Source organism: Macaca thibetana, chromosome 9, assembly GCF_024542745.1.
Source record: "Macaca thibetana thibetana isolate TM-01 chromosome 9, ASM2454274v1, whole genome shotgun sequence".
In the NCBI taxonomy this organism is placed as follows: domain Eukaryota; kingdom Metazoa; phylum Chordata; class Mammalia; order Primates; family Cercopithecidae; genus Macaca; species Macaca thibetana.
In genome coordinates this window covers 92825820-92840514 of record NC_065586.1, presented here as the reverse complement: position 1 = coordinate 92840514, position 14695 = coordinate 92825820, and the positions used below count along the sequence as shown (strand labels likewise).

Below are 14695 nucleotides of genomic sequence, written 5' to 3'. Positions count from 1 at the left end.
GGATGGTGCCCACTGGCATTGAGGGTGGATCTTCTCTCCCAGTCCACTGACTCAAATATCAATCTCCTCTGGCAACACTCTCACAGACACACCCAGAAACAAGACTTTACCAGCCATCTAGGCATCCCTCAATCCTAATATTAACAATCACAGACAGGTGTTTAGGAGACAATTAGGTGATGAGGACTCTGCTCTCATAAATAAGCGTAGTGTTCTTCTGTAAGAGGCTTGATGGCCGGGTGTGGTGGTTCAGGCCTGTAATCCTAGCACTTGGGAGGGCCAGGTTCAAGACCAGCCTGGCCAACATCGTGAAACTCCATCTCCACTAAAAATACAAAAATTATCCAGGTGTGGTTGTGGTTGTACACGCCTGTAGTCCCAGCTACTCGGGAAGCTGAGGCAGGAGAATCACTTGAACCTGGGAATCAGAGGTTGTAGTGAGCAGAGATTGCACCACTGCACTCCAGCATGGGGGACAGAATAAGACTGTCTCAAAAAAAAAAAACAAAAAAAACCCAGAGGCTTGAAGGGTACTTTCAACCCTTCCACCATGTGAAGATGCAGGGAGAAATGCCCTATTTTTAAATATTTTATTTTATTTTATTTTATTTTTTTTGAAACAGAGTCTCACTCTGTCACCCAGGCTGGAGTGCAGTGGCGCGATCTTGGCTCACTACAACGTCCGCCTACCGGGTTCAAGCAATTCTCCTACCTCAGCCACCCGAGCTTTTATTCTGGCCGTGCTGGCAGCTGATTAAATGGTGCCCACCCAGATTAAGGATAGGTTTGCCTTTCCCAGTCCAGTGACCAAAATGTTAATCTCCTTTGGCAACACCCTCACAGACTCATGGACACACCCAGGAACAATACAATTTTTTTACTTTTTTTTTTTTTTTTTTTGAGACAGAGTCTTGCTCTGTCACCCAGGCTAGAGTGCAATGGCACCATCTCGGCTCAGTGCAACCTCCGCCTCGCGGATTCAAGCAATTCTCCTGCCTCAGCCTCCTGAGTAGCTGGGACTACAGGTGAGTGCCACCACATCCAGCTAATTTTTATATTTTTTTAGTAGAGACAGGGTTTCACTATGTTGGCCAAGCTGGTCTTAAACTCCTGACCTCATGATCCGCCCACCTTGGCCTCCTAAAGTGCTGGAATTACAAGCGTGAGCTACCGCGCCCAGCTTTTTTTTTTTTTTTTTTTTTTTTTTTTTTTGAGAAGGAGTCTCTGTCTGTTGCCCAGGCTTGAGTGCAGTGGTGCCATCTTGGCTCACAGCCACTTCCACCACTCAGGTTCAAGCAATTCTCCTGCCTCTGCCTCCTGAGTAGCTGGGATTACAGGCGTGCACCACCTCACCTGGCTAATTTTGTATTTTTAGTAGAGAAGGGGTTTCACCAAGCTGGCCAGGCTGATCTTGTACTCCTGAGCTCAGCTGACCTGCCGGCCTCGGCCTCCCAAAGTGCAAGGAATACAGGTGTGAGCCACCGCACCTGGCCTCCTGGATAGACATTTTAAGAATAAAACTGCACTCAGAATGATGTAAGTAGGATTTTAAATTTATGAGCTCTTTTCCCAAATGACAATAGAATTAATTGATTAGTTAACATATAAATAGGCAAGGCCGGGTGTGGTGGTCCACGCCTGTAATCCCACCATTTTGGAAGGCTGAGGTGGAAGGATCATTTGAGCCTAGGAGTTTGAGACCAGCCTGGGCAACATGGGGAGACCCTGTCTCTACAAAAAATAAAATAGTTGGCTGGGCATGGTGGCTCACGCTTGTAATCCCAGCATTTTCGGAGGCCAAGGCGGACGGATCACCTGAGGTCAGGAATTCCAGACTAGCCTGGCCAACGGGGTGAAAACCCGTCTCTACTAAAAACACAAAAATTAGCCAGGCGTGGTGGCAAGCGCCTGTAATCCCAGCTACTCAAGAGGCTGAGTCAGGAGAATCGCTTGAACCTAGGAGGCGGAGGTTGCAGTGAAACAAGATTGCACCATTGCACTCTAGCCTGGGCGACAAGAGTAAAACTGTCTCAAAAAAGAAAAATTAATAAATAAAATAACCAGCTGTGGTGGTGCAAGCCTGTGGTCCCAGCTATTCAAGAGGCTGAGGCACGTATATCACGTGGACTCGGATGGTCCAGGCTGCCATGAACCATGATCACACCACTGCACTCCAGCCTGGGCAACAGAGACCCTGTCTCAAAAAGAAAAAAAAAAGGCCAGTTTGAGAGGATGTAGGAATTAAATATCTTCAGCATCATTTTTGATTTTTAAAGGAGTGACTCTCTTTTTCATAAACCCTGAAAATCATATTTTAATGCTCATCTATTTTTGCCTGAACGTGTGATATTTTCTTCTAGTTTTCAGGAAACAAATAGAAAAACTAATTACTATTGTCTATGTTAGGTGACTATAAGAAGTAATTTTTAATAGAATAACCAGTAAGGAGTTGTTTATAGCTAGGTGAAAATGGAAAGCTGTTTCTATGTGTTACAGGAAAGAGAGGGTTCTTGAATCTCCAGCAAGAAGAATTCAGTGCGAGTCTGCAGAGTAAAGTGAAAGCAAATTTATTAAGAAAGTAAAGGAAGAAAAGAATGGCTACTCCATAGACAGAGCAGCCTTGAAGACTGCTGGTTGCCCATTTTTTATTTATTTATTTTTTTGAGACAGAGTCTTGCTCTGTCACCCAGACTGGAGTGCAGTGGCGCAATCTCAGCTCACTGCAACCTCTACCTCCTGCATTCAAGCAATTCTCCTGCCTCAGCCTCCGGAGCAGCTGGGACTACAGGCGCGCACCACCACGTTCGGCTGATTTCTGTGTTTTTAGCAGAGACAGGGTTTCACCACGTTGACCAGGCTGGTGTCAAACTCCTGACCTTGTGATCCACCTGCCTCGGCCTCCCAAAGTGCTGGGATTATAGGCTGAGCCACCATGCCCAGCAAGGTTGTCCATTTTTGTGGTTATATATTGATGATATGCCAAACGAGGGGCAGATTATTGATGCCTCCCCTTTTTAGACCATATAGGATAACTTCCTGACGTTGCCATGGCATTTGTAAACTGTCATGGTGCTGGTGGGAGTATAGCAGTGAGGACGACCGGAAGTCGCTCTCATCATCATCCTGGTTTTGCTGGGTTTTGGCCAGCTTTACTGCAACCTGTTTTGTTAGCAAGGTCTTTATGAGCTGCATCTTGTGCTGACCTCCTATCTCATCCCGTAAGTTAGAATGCTAACCGTCTGGGAATGCAGCCCAGTAGGTCTCAGCCTTATTTTATCCAGCTCCTATTCAAGATGGAGTTGCTCCGGTTTACAAGCCTCCAACATATGGAAAATTTCTGTTACAATTCTTATAGCTGAAAAGGCATAACATGCATCTGAGTTAGAGAAAATGAAAGTGTCTGAAACCAAATGAAGTGCTCAAAGTTTAGGGTTTTTGTTTTTCCTTGGAAGACGGAGTCTCACTCTGCCTAGGCTGAAGTGCAGTGGTGCTGTCTTGGTTCACTGCAGCCTCTGCCTCCTGGGTTCAAGCAATTCTCCTGACTCAGCCTCCGGAGTAGCTAGGATTACAGGCATGTGCCAGCACACTCGGCTAATTTTTTTTCTTTTTTTTTTTTTCTTTTGTATTTTTAGTAGAGGCGGGGGGGTTCGCCACATTGATCAGGCTGGTCTTGAACTCCTGACCTCAATTGATCCACCTGCATTGGCCTCCCAAAGTGCTAGGATTACAGGCATGAGCTACCGCGCCTGGCCCACATCTGCTTATTTCAACAGCTCTAGCCTTTACTGCACTCAGCTTATCATAAAAAGCAGTTTCACCTTTGTGGGTGGTTCTTAATCATGTTCTTTGGCAGGGCACGCCTGTAATCCCAGCACTTTGGGAGGCCCAGGCAGGAGAACCACTTGAGGCCAGGAGCTCGAGACCAACCTGGGCAACATAGGGAGACCCTGTCTCATTAAAAAATTCAAAAATTAGCTGGGCATGGTAGCACATGCCTGTAAGTCCCAACTATTTGAGAGGCTGAGGTGGGAAGATTGCTTGAGCCCCCGAAGTTGAGGCTGCAGTGAGCCAAGATTGTGCCACCGCACTTGAATCTGGGTGACAGAGAAAGACCTTGTCTCAAAATATATATGTATAATATATATAATATATTAATATGCATATTATATATTATTATATAGTAATATATATTTTATATATATATAATGCGGGCTGGGCGCAGTGGCTTACGCCTGGGTGGGCAGATTAACTGAAGTCAGTAGTTCGAGACCAGCCTGGCTGACATGGAGAAACCCCGTCTCTACTAAAAATACAAAAATATTTAGCCAGGCATGGTGATGGGCACCTGTAATCCCAGCTACTCACGAGGCAGAGGCAGGAGAATGGCTTGAGCCCAGGAGGCGGAGGTTGCGGTGAGCCAAGATCGCGCCATTGCACTCCAGCCTGGGCCAAAAGAGCAAAACTCTGTCTCAAAAAAAAAAAAGCATATAAGTGTATATATATATACATGTTTGCAGATAATTCAGCAGTTATTACTGCAAAAAGACAATACAGACATCTTAAGTACCAGTTTAGGAAAAAAATCAGAGTAGCTTACATGAATTTTTTGAACAATGATAGGAACTACTATTTATTGAGCAAGGACTCTATGCAAAGTCCTGAGCTAACCACTTAAGCTGACAGGGAAAATAAAACAAACAGATATAAAATACCTTATTCAAAGTCACTCCACAGGTAGGTGGAAGAATTTAAACTCAAGAGATTCCAATAATTTGGTTTGAATTTATTTCACTGTAGTGCCTCACCAATCAAGGTCAATGCTAACTTGGCTCTGTAATTAATTAAAAGATAGATGTCAAACTTCCCTTTTACTTAGTCTATACAAACTACTGGCATTTAACAAATCCTTGGGCTTGGCATGGTTGCTCATGCCTGTAATCCCAACACTTTGGGAGGCCAAGGCGGGAGGATCACTTGGGGCCAGGAGTTCAAGACCTGCCTGGGCATTGGAGCAGAATCTCATCTCTACAGATAATTTTTAAAAATTAGCTGGGCGTGGTTGTGCATGCCTGTGGTCATAGCTACTCTGGAGGCCGAGGTGGGAGAATCACTTGAGCCCAGGAGGTAGAGGTTGCAGTGAGCCCTGATCATGCCACTGCATTCCAGCCTGGATGACAAAGCAAGACTGTCTCAAAACAAAACAAAACAGAAAACCAAATGCTTGTCCGCTAAGTCTTTGAAGTTCTGCATCATTAAACTGGAATTTTTGTTTCTTCAGAGTATAAACGCTCATGGATTGAGTAACACAGCTACTCTTGAAAGATGATAAAGCATTAGAATATCTTTAATAATTTGGTTAACTCATCCACATGCTTTTCAAAAATTATTTTTGAAATATTTTGGAAATTTTTTTGAAATAGTTATTTTATTTGTGATTTCTCATTTAAATGCCTTTTCAAAAGTTCAAACACTAACTTGTCACTAAAACTGTTATGCTGAATGTCTTATATGATTACATATGCATTATGACTATTCTTTTGCCTATAACACAGATATATAATTTTCTTCTCAAGCATTGTCATCTTGATCCAATAACAGTTCTTCCAACATCAATTGAAATGTAGAGGTAAAAAATTTGAAAGTACACACTGCAGAAAACTTAAAACTATTGATAAACTGATATAACGTAAAACAGAACAGCTCTTATTCACAGAATGGGGTTACATTTCATTTTCAGAAATAATAAAGTAAGTATAGTAAACTGATAAATGCCATCTCTTTTTCACATATTCAGTTTTGTTTGTTTGTTTGTTTGTTTGTTTTTTTGTTTGTTTTGAGAAGGAGTCTCGCTCTGTCGCCCAGGCTGGAGTGCAGTGGCACAATCTCGGCTCACTGCAAGCTCCACCTGCCAGGTTCACGCCATTCTCCTGCCTCAGCCTCCCGAGTAGCTGGGACTACAGGTGCTCACCACCATGCCCAGCTAATTTTTTGTATTTGTAGTAGAGTTGGGGTTTCACCGTGTTAGCCAGGATGGTCTCGATCTCCTGACCTCGTGATCCACCCGCCTCGGCCTCCCAAAGTGCTGGGATTACAGGCGTGAGCCACCGCGCATGGCTGACATACTCAGTTTTTAAAAAAGAAAACAAACTCTACAAGTTGCTTTACAGTTGATGGCACCTCAGCATTAAAAATTCCCCCTTGCAATTTTTCTTGAAAATTACTCTGTACATCTTTCTGAAAACCTTTATTCTCTTAGTCAGCTTCTTCTTAACAGATGCTCTCCTAGATTCAGTGTTAATGATGTCAATAAGACCTAGGGGTTCCAAACAGATAATGATGCTGCTACACAAATGCTCTTTCATGTTGTCCGATGCTATTAATTCTGGCAAACTCTGTTGGTCAGTTCATAATATAGTCATCATTATACCTTTGAAATATGTTGAACATATCCTTTAGTAATCAATTTGCTTTACGACCTTTGACAAATCACTGAATTTCTTTGGGACTCATTTTCTTCTTCTATAAAAGAAGGCTGGACTAACTCTCAAGTTCTATTTTCTAATTCTATACAAAGAGAAGGTTGGACAAGGTGTTGCCAAGTTTCCTTAGAGCCTGAGTTATCTAAGTTATTAGGATTTATCAATGTCACATGCCCAAAAGTCTTAAACAATTTTATATTTGTAGATTTGTGTTTTATTTATTTATTTATTTATTTATTTTATTTTATTTTATTTTTGAGACAGAGCCTTGCTCTGCCACCCAGGCTGGAGTGCAGTGGCGCCATCTCTGCTCACTGCAACCTCCACCTCCCAGGTTCAAGTGATTCTCCTGCCTCAACCTCCTGAGTAGCTAGGATTACAGGTGCATGCTACTATGCCTAATTTTTGTATTTTTAGTAGAAACGGGTTTGCTGTGTTGACAAGGCTGGTCTCGAACTCCTGACCTCAAGCAATCCACCCACCTCAGCTTCCCAAAGTGCTGGGATTACAGGTGTGAGCCACCGTGCCCAGCAATATTTGTAGATCTTAGTAAAATACCACAATGTATAACATACAAGCCATGGTATCTTAATTGATATAGATAGACTCAACTCTGTATGAACCTACACATTTCAAAGTGATGAAATTGATATTTATTTTCCATTTGGTGGTATAATACATTCAAAATGTAAAGCATTAGGAGTTTTTTGGGAAGAAGATAACGTATATAGGAAATATATGCCTGCCTACCGGCTAAAGCCATCTAAACCAATAGCTCCAAAAGGAGCATCAATAGGAAACCCCAAAACAGCAATAAACAGCAACAAGACCTAGCAAAATAAGTTTCTTTTTCTTTTCTTTCCTTTTTTTTTTTTTAGATGGGGGTCTCACTGCGTCACCCAGGCTGGAGTGCAGTGGCATGATTATGGCTCACTGCAGCCTTGACCTCCGTGGGTTCAGGTGGTCCCTCCACCTCCTGAGTAGCTGGTACTACAGGCACACGCCACCATGCCCAACTAATTTCTTTATTTTTTGTAGAGACAAGATTTTGCCATGTTGCCCAGGCTGATCTGGAACTCCTGGGCTCAAGCAATCTACCTGCCTCAGCCTTCCAAAGTGCTAGGATTACAGGCATGAGCCAGCACGCCCAGCCAAGTTTTGAAACAAAGGAATTATAAAAGAAATCTCATGGGTCCAGTTAGCAAATGTTGTATCACCAAAACAGAGAAAAGCATCTAAAGCAGGGTCTTCCCATGGTATTCATAATGGCAGAAATTCGAACCTATGTAAAGATTCATATAAAGCAGTGAACAAATGAGCAAAATTTTAACATTTGATTATTAATAATAGTGGAAAAATAGAACCAAATTAATATTCACCAAAGGGAATTGGTTATGTAGATGAAACACCCTTTGACTGATTACCTTGTAGCCAGTAGAAAGTATGTTCAAGGGCTGGGCACAGCGGCTCATGCCCGTAATCCCAGTACTTTGGGAGGCTGAGGTGGGCAGATAACTTGAGGTCAGGAGTTCAAAACCAGCCTGGCCAACATGGCAAAACCCCGCCTGTACTAAAAACACAAAAACAATTAGCCGGGCGTGGTGGCGGGCGACTGTAACCCCAGCTACTCTGGTGGCTGAGGAACGAGAATGCCTTGAACCTGGGAGGCGGAGGTTTCAGTGAGCTGAGATCTGGCCACTGCACTCCAGCCTGGGTAACAGAGTGAAACCGTGTCTCAAAAAAAAAAAAAAATGTATGTTGTTTACCATGTTTCTGGTTCTCTCCGCTTCTAGATATGGTAGCATTTCACTTCCTGGTCCCACTGTTTGGGTGGAACCACGTGCTTATTGTAGTCAATGAATTAATTGTGAGCAGAAGTGATACACACACATTTGCACTCCAGCCTGGGCTGCAAAGCAAGACTCTGTCTCAAAAAACAAAAACAAGAAGTGATACACATGACTCCCAGGCTGGGTCATTTGAGTGTTGACACAGCACCCTCCTGGGTACTCTTTTCTCTGTGGATGGCAGCCAGAAACATTCAAGGTAACACTACTCTGTCAGTTTGGGTCCCTGAGTGAGTCTGATGACCTGAGCCATTCTGCTAACCTTCAACAAATACATAAGGTGAGCAAGTGTTGTTGTGAATATAGATCGTCTGTTACCTCAGCATAAATGAATTTTTGCAAATGAAGCCAACATTCTAGGTCAAGTCACTATACACTCCTTCCCACAAGGGAAACTACTATCCTGACTTTTAACTGAATATATTGGTTTTACTTGTTCTTACACTTTAAAAATTGTTGTCATACAATATGTACTCTTCTTTTTTTGAGTTGAGGTCTTGCTTGGTTGAACATGCTGGAGTGCAGTGGTTCAATCATAGCTCACTGCAACCTCGAACTCCTGGGCTCAAGTATCCTCCCACCTCAGCCTCCTAGTACCTGATGTGCCACCACGCCCAGCTAATTTTTAAATTTTTTCGTAGTAAAGAAGTCTCACTATGTTGCCTAGGCTGCTCTTAAACTCCTGGGCTCAAGCGATCCTCCTGCCTCAGCCTCCCAAAGTGCTGGGATTATAGGAATAAGCGCCATGCCTAGCCCAGTATGTACTCTTTTCTAGCTTCCTTTGTTCAATATTGGACTTGTGAAATTGCTACATGGGTTTGTGGTCTGTTCATTCTCGTTGATGAGTGCTATTCATTGTATAAACGCACTACATTTTAGTATTTGACTGTTAATGGGCTTTTAGGTAATAGTTTCTAGCATTTGACATACAAATAATGCTCCAATAAATATTCTGTTATATACCTTTTAGTGAACATATGTGTGCATTTCTGTTGCGTATATACCTAGGAGTGGAATTGCTGGCTCATAGAGTATGCATATGTTCAGCTTCGGTAGATAGTGTGAAACAGTTTTCCAAAAATAGGTGTACCAATTTATACACTCACTATCAGTGTAGGAGTGTTCTGGAAGTTCCAACATTTGGCTTTTTTTGTTTTTTCACTTTAGCCATTCTGGAGGTAACTGGTGAAGTTAAACACCTTTTCACATATTTTTGGCCATTTGGGTTTTTTTTTGGAAAGCCACCTGTTCATCTTTTGTCCATTTTCCTATTGGGTTGTCTTTATATTTCATTAGACAGTAGTTCCCTCCTTATCTGTGAGGAATACATTCCAAGACCCCGAGTGGATGTCTGAAACCACTGATAGTACCAAGTCCCATGAAGGTGAAGTATCCCTCATCTGAAACGTTTGGGACCAGAAGTGTTTCAGATTTGGGATTTTTTCAAATTTTGGAATATTTGCAGAATACCCACTGGTTGAGTGTCCTTAATCTGAAAGTTCAAAATCTGAAATCCAAAATGCTCCAATGAGTGTTTCCTTTGAGTGTCATGTCAGCACCCAAAAAGTTTCAGATTTTGGAACATTTTGGATTTTGGATATTTTAATTAGGGATGCTCAACTTGTACATACTATTTCCTACACATATATATACACACTTACCTAAGAAAGTTTAATTTATAAATTAGGCACAGCGGGAGATTAAACAGTAAAGAGTAAGTATATAGGACAATCATAACAATATACTGTAATAAAAGTTATGTGAATGTGGTCTCTCTCTCTCTCAATATATCTTCATGTACTGTACTAAAGATAACTGGAACTGAGGAAAATGAAATCACAGATAAGGCCGGGCACGGTGGCTCAAGCCTATAATCCCAGCACTTTGGGAGGCCGAGACGGGCGGATCACGAGGTCAGGAGATCGAGACCATCCTGTCTAACACGGTGAAACCCCGTCTCTACTAAAAAAAAATACAAAAAACGAGCCGGGCGAGGTGGCGGGCGCCTGTAGTCCCAGCTACTCGGGAGGCTGAGGCAGGAGAATGGCGTGAACCCGAGAGGCGGAGCTTGCAGTGAGCTGAGATCTGGCCACTGCACTCCAGCCTGGGTGACAAAGCAAGACTCCGTCTCAAAAAAAAAAAAAAAAAAAAAAAAAAAAAAAAAAAAAAAAAAAAAAAAAAAAAAATCACAGATAAGGGGGACTCCTGTATTCTGAGAGACAGACCACATTCACATAACTTTTATTATAGTATATTGTTATAATTGTTCTATTTTATTAATAGACATTTTTATTAATCTCTTACTGTGCCTAATCTATAAGTTAAACTTTATCAAATGTATGTATCAGAAAAAACACAGTGCAGTATATGTAAGATTCAGTACTATCTGTTGTTTCAGGCATCCCCTGGAAGTCTTGGAATGTGTCCCCTGTGAACGAGGTGGCACTACAGTATATTCCTTATTTATAAAGTTGTTTTTTACATATAGTTTATATATTTTGGATATGAGTCTTCTGTAGAATATGCGTATTATTTTGAATATCTTCTCCCATCTGTGCATTGGCTTTTCATTCTTGTGATATATTCTCTTTTTGGAGCATAAATTCTTAATTTTAAGATACTCCAAATTTTTTTCTTTTATAATTAGTGCTTTTGTCTTGTTTTTAAATGTTTTGCCTGCTCCAAGGTGAAGGAGATGTTCTTTTTTTATTTTTTTGAGACAGAATGTTTCTCTGTAGCCCAGGCTGGAGTGCAATGGCACGATCTCTGCTCACTGCAACTTCCACCTCCTGGGTTCAAGCAATTCTCCTGCCTCAGCCTTCCAAGTACGTGGGATTATAGGCATGTGCCACCACGCCTGGCTAATTTTGTATTTTTGGTAGAGAAGGGGTTTTGCCATGTTGGCCAGGCTGGTCTCGAACTCCTGGCCTCAGTTGATCCGCCCGCCTCGGCCTCCCAAAGTGCTGGGATTACAGACGTGAGCCACTGCGCCCAGCCTAATTTTTGTTTTCTCAGTTGAGATGGGGTTTCGCCATGTTGGGCAGGCTAGTCTCAAACTCCTGACCTCAGGTGATCCACCTGTCTTGGCCTCCTAAAGTGCTGGGATTACAGGCGTGAACCGCTGCGCCCAGCCCTTGTTCTGATATTTAGGTCTTAAAATTTGACCCTATTATAGTCTGTAGTTTCCAATGTACAGGTTTCTCACATCTTTCATTAGATTTATTCCTAAGTATTTGATTTGTGAAGATATTCTTAGTGGGTTTTTTGGAAACTCGTTTTATACTTGTTTAATGCTGGCCCATCCATAAATAAAATTGTTTAAAACAAACTTCTTTGTTTTGGAATGATTTTTAGATGCAACAGAAAAATTGCAGATAATACCCTCCACCCAACTTCCCTTAATGTTAACATAACCGTTGTACATTTGTCAAAACTAAGAAATTAACATTGAAACAATACTATTTACTAAACTATACACTTTAACTAGATTTTAGCAGTTTTTCCACTATTGTCCTTTTTCTGTTCCAGGTTCTAATATGCCTGTAATCCCACCACTTTGGGAGGTTAAAGCAGGAGGATTGATTGAGCTCAAGAGTTCGAAATCAGCCTGGGCAACATACTCGTCTCTACCAAAAATCAAAAAAATTAGTTGGGCATGGTGGTGCACACCTGTAGTCTCAGTTACTTAGAAGGCTGAGGTGGAAAGTTCACTTGAACCCAGGTATTCAAGGTTGCAGTGCACTCCAACCTGGGTGACAGAGCAAGACCCTGTCTCAAAAAAAGAAATAAATAAATACCAACATTGCATTTAGTCACTATGTCTTCTTGTCTTCTCCAGCCTGTGGCAGGCTTTCCTTGCTCTTCACGACCTTGGAACTTTGAAGAGTTCTGGTCAGGTATTTTGTAGAATGCCCCTCAGTTTGGGTTTCACTGTCGTGTTCTAATGATTACAGTGAGGTTATGGGACTTGAGGAAGAATGTCACAAGAGGTGAGGTGTCCTTCTCCATGGATCATGTCAGCTGGCACAAAATGTCAATATGAGATATCATGGGTTGATGCAAACCTTGATCACTTCATTAAGATGATACTTGCCAGGTTTCTCCAATATAAACTTACTATTTTTCTTTCTATACTATCTTCTTTGGATGCAGTCACTAAGTCCAGTCCACACCCAAGCAGAGTTCTCCTTTTTAAGTTCTCCTTTTTAGTCTTTTCCTGACATCCTCCCCATAAAACTATTGATCTGTATCTGTCACTATATCTATTTGTCTGTTATCTATTATCTATGATGCATTATATCTATAATCTATTACGTCACTACTGCATTTCGAAGAGTTTTATGTAAATGAAATAATATAGTATGTACTCATCTTCGTCTGTTTTTTTCACTGAGAATAAATCCTTTTCATGAGATAACATGAACCAGAATTTCTTTTTTTTTTTTGAGACGGAGTCTGGCTCTTTTGCCCAGGCTAGAGCGCGGTGGCACGATCTCGGCTCACCACAACCTCTGCCTCCCAAGTTCAAGTGATTCTCCTGCCTCAGCCTCCCGAGTAGCTGGGACTACAGGTGTGCACCACCATACCCTGCTAATTTTTGTATTTTTAGTAGAGATAGGATTTCACTATGTTGGCCAGGCTGGTCTCGAACCCCTGACCTTATAATCTGCCTGCCTCGGCCTCCCAAAGTGCTGGGATTACAGGTGTGAGCCACCACGCCCGGCCATGAATCAAAATTTCTAAAAAGAAAATGATTAAAAAGAATGTGTATTCTGGCTGGGTGCAGTGGCTTATGCCTGTAATCCCAGCACTTTGGGAGGCCAAGGTGGGCGGATCACTTGAGGTCAGGAGTATGAGACCAGCCTGGCCAACATGGTGAAAAACCCCGTCTCTACTAAAAATGCAAAAATTAGCTGGACGTGGTGGCATGTGCCTATAATCCCAGCTACTCTGGAAGCTGAGGCAGGAGAATCGCTTGAACCTGGGAGGTGGAGGTTGCAGTGAACCAAGATCACACCACTGCAACTCCAGCCTGGGTGACAGGGCGAGATTCTGTCTTAAAAAAAAAAAAAAAAAAAAAAAAAAAGAATGTATATTCTGCTCTTGTTGGCTGGAGTCAAATAAGTTGAGAGTGTTGTTCAAGTCAGCTCTGTCCTTACTTACTTTCTGTCTACTTAATTCTTGGGAGAGGTGTATTGAAAACTCTGATTATAATTGTGGATTTGTGAATTTTCTTAAAGCCTTGGTCTTCGCATGTGCAGACAATGTTGACTGTATGCCAGTATTGTATATAAAGTACCATATATGCTCCAGGTGGTGTTCTAGCCCATCATAGAGAATTCACCCTTTAATCTGTCGGGCTGATAGAGGAGGGGGCTGATCATCTCATTTCAATCTGGGACTGAGCATGGGTGGGATTAGGATGGGGGCCTGGGTATGGTAGAAGTGGATTAGACTCAGCCTATCTCTGATTTGTTCTCTTTCCTAGGGAATGACCCTCTAAGGCTTTTAAAGTTGAGAAATAGGAGTTTGTTACCTTTCTTGAAGGTTTTTGGAAAGTTAAGTTCTGCTCTTAAGAGGTTTTCAGATTGGGTATTCAGTCTCCCACCCCAAGCATCTTCAAAATTTGGCACACGGCTTCTGGGGACGACTAGGCACCTCCATTTGACATCTGAAATATTCAATTTGTCTCCCTGCTGTTCCACATGTATACCAAAATCTCAGCTGATTTCACCGTTTTCTGTACTGGGAGCTTCTGCTCTGGGACCAACCCTGGATTTTCAGCCTCTGGTTATACCCAGAATAAAAAAGTATCTAGATCCTCTGTATCAATACTCCTTCTGAGGCTAACTCTTACCTGTTTCCATTTTAGTCCCCTTTCTATTGGTAATACTCTGATATCATTTCTGTTTCAAATTTATATCTGATTTTTTTACTAAGATATATATTTAGTTTACCGTTCTTCATCTTGTTTACTGTGATTTCACTGTTCTTGAAATAAATATATCTAAATCACTTTTCAAATGTATATCTTACCTTCTTTACCATTCTGAAGTATGCATAAATCGTTTTCCAAAAAAAGTTAAAAAGAGGCCTTCCTAGGACTTCGACTTCTGTCAGTATGACAGGCTACATACTAGAAAGAACCCTGCTACTCTAAAGCAAGGAGATTCTGGAAAAGGTTTTTAAATACATTTTATTTCAGTAAATAAGTAAAATCTTCAAATGGTCCAAAAAAAAAAAAAAAAAAGGGCTCGAACCAGCATGGGAGCATGAATATAAGAGACTTGGAGTTTGGTATTGCCCTAAGGGTAAATGTAAACATATGAGTGTTTACAATTGTTCAGAGACAAACTTTGGGCTAGTTCC

The 14695-nt window shown here is 41.8% G+C and overlaps 1 protein-coding gene across 1 annotated transcript in view; it reads right to left on the bottom strand.

The window, feature by feature from the left end:
- PGAM1 (phosphoglycerate mutase 1) overlaps positions 1 to 14695 on the bottom strand; it is a 1080404-nt gene that overhangs the window by 631020 nt on the left and 434689 nt on the right. The gene's annotated exons all lie outside the window — the stretch shown is intronic.